The sequence below is a fragment of the Hipposideros armiger genome, unplaced genomic scaffold, assembly GCF_001890085.2.
Source record: "Hipposideros armiger isolate ML-2016 unplaced genomic scaffold, ASM189008v1 scaffold_109, whole genome shotgun sequence".
NCBI lineage: Eukaryota > Metazoa > Chordata > Mammalia > Chiroptera > Hipposideridae > Hipposideros > Hipposideros armiger.
The window spans coordinates 1,697,995-1,700,120 of NW_017731459.1; the positions used below are offsets into that span (position 1 = coordinate 1,697,995).

General features: G+C 39.4%; 1 pseudogene; it reads right to left on the reverse strand.

Annotated features, from left to right (window-relative positions):
• Window positions 1-1,208: 1,208 nt before the first annotated feature.
• On the reverse strand, window positions 1,209-1,903 carry LOC109385202 (26S proteasome non-ATPase regulatory subunit 10 pseudogene; annotated as a pseudogene).
• Window positions 1,904-2,126: the final 223 nt, after the last annotated feature.

Below are 2,126 nucleotides of genomic sequence, written 5' to 3' on the forward strand. Positions count from 1 at the left end.
TAAAATATTTGACTTGAAATAAAAACTTGTGGAAGCTGGCTCATCCCTGAGGCAAATCCAGAGTAAGGTGAATTAAACTGAGAAAAAGCTGTACTGAGCTAGACTGGTCCACAGAGATCAGTACTGAGCATCCTTGGGAATTTATTTTTCCAGTTATCCATTCATATACCCATAAAATTTAATTGACACTTTGTTATATTGAGTTACTATGTTATGTATCTATTGTAAATATGGAGTGATTGTGACTTTTTTGCTTAGAAATTATTGTGACTAAGGTCTTCTTATCTAACCAGTTGAGAGGGACACAAAAATGAATGCCCAATTACCAAACTTATTCCATCTGCTTCCTGAAATCTGATATAAGGATTTAGGAGTAGAGATACCCAAGTTATCCCATTAAATGTAAATATTGAGAGTCCTAGGTTCCTACGTCTTTTCTTTTTTTTTCTCTCAATGTTTTATTTTTTTAGTTTTTGAAATGCAAATCAAAACATATTTTTGTTACATAGCATGTTAAGAGCTTGACATTCTTTTCAATACAGTATGACTTAATATAGAGTCCTTTAAAACTTCCTTCTTAAAAAATTTTATGGAGGAAAATAGCTCACTAATAAGATACATGGGTACAAGGGCAATCATTTTTCATTATTTTAGTGTTTAGGAATGACAAACTTGGATAATAGGCCCTCCAACTAAAAATTTGGTCTTCTAAAATATATAATTATTCCTCCTGTAGCAAAAATAAATTAAATATACTGTTGAAAAAAAATATTTGGCCTAGGCCTCTGAGTGGACTTGTTAGGATGTGTTTTAACTGCACAGAGGGAACATTCTAGAATCCACCTAAAAACATTTGGCAGAACAATTGGCCTAGTGCTCTTGGGTTGTTCTGCCTCAGAGGGAACAGGGGGTACATAAGAGGGTGCCCAAAGATTCACAACAACCACAGAATCACTTATTCAGAATTAACCAAAGTTCAACATGGAAAAATATACAGCAATAGTAGAACAGCTTCAACAATTACTGAATGCTCGAAAGCAAATTGTAAGCTTAGAACAAATACCTCAGCAAGAACAATATTCAAAACATTTGTAAGGCTTTGAAGGTAAAAAAAAAATCATTCATAGATGATGTCTTATCAGTATATTAGTTTCCAGGACACTGGGGACAACCACAAAACATACAAAGTAAGAATAAAGCCAAGAATCTTAACCTTCCACCATTCTCTTGAGTGTTACATCCAGACCACCTTTGGCCACCTACAGGGGTGTCTTTGCTTCTTTATTCTCAATGTGTACACTTGCTCCTTGAGACACCAGCAGTTTTACTTCTTCCACTCTCTCCTCCTGACAGGCTAAGTGTAGAGGAGTGTTACACTCAGTGCCTTGGATGTTTGTGGATGCTCTGTAGCACAGAAGGATAGGAATCATTTAGTTTACCCTTGGCTGCCCCCCATGCATTGCTGTAGCCTCACAATGGTCCCTAGCATCTGGATTAGCCCCACCTTCCGGTGACGTGACAGTGATCTCGTGCCTGTTTTTGGAAGCTGCATAATGTAGGGAGTACAGCCATTTTGATTGAAAGCATTCACGTGAACACCTCTTCCCAGAAAGGCTTTTACAATCTCATGCTGGCCAGCAGAAGCAATACGAAGAGGAGACCAACCTGCATCACCTTTATCATTCACTGGCATTCCAAGCTGCAGCAAGAATTCAACAGTTTCTGTATGTCCGGCTGAGCACACCCAGTGCGGTGCACTTCTGCTGCTCTGGTCGGTTCTAGGAGCCAGGGATTTATCAGTCAGGACCCTTTCCTTCAACTCCTTCAGCTCCCAGCTCCAGGCCAGATTGCAGACTGTTAGGTTAGGCACACAATCCTCCATTCTGCTTCCCCAGGATCTCTGTGCAGCTAGCTGCCTACTTCTTTCTTATGAGCCACACCCAACCTAGTACCCATTCTAGGTTACCCAAAGGTCTGCCCACCCAGTCTTACCTTGTAGCCCTTTGGGGCTCCACCCTACAGACCCCTCAATAACACAATTTTCTATGTTGGTATCTATGTTTGTGTCTATCATTTTATTTCTTCCTGGGTTTTTTTTTCCGTTTTTCTTTCTACTCTTTAAAGTT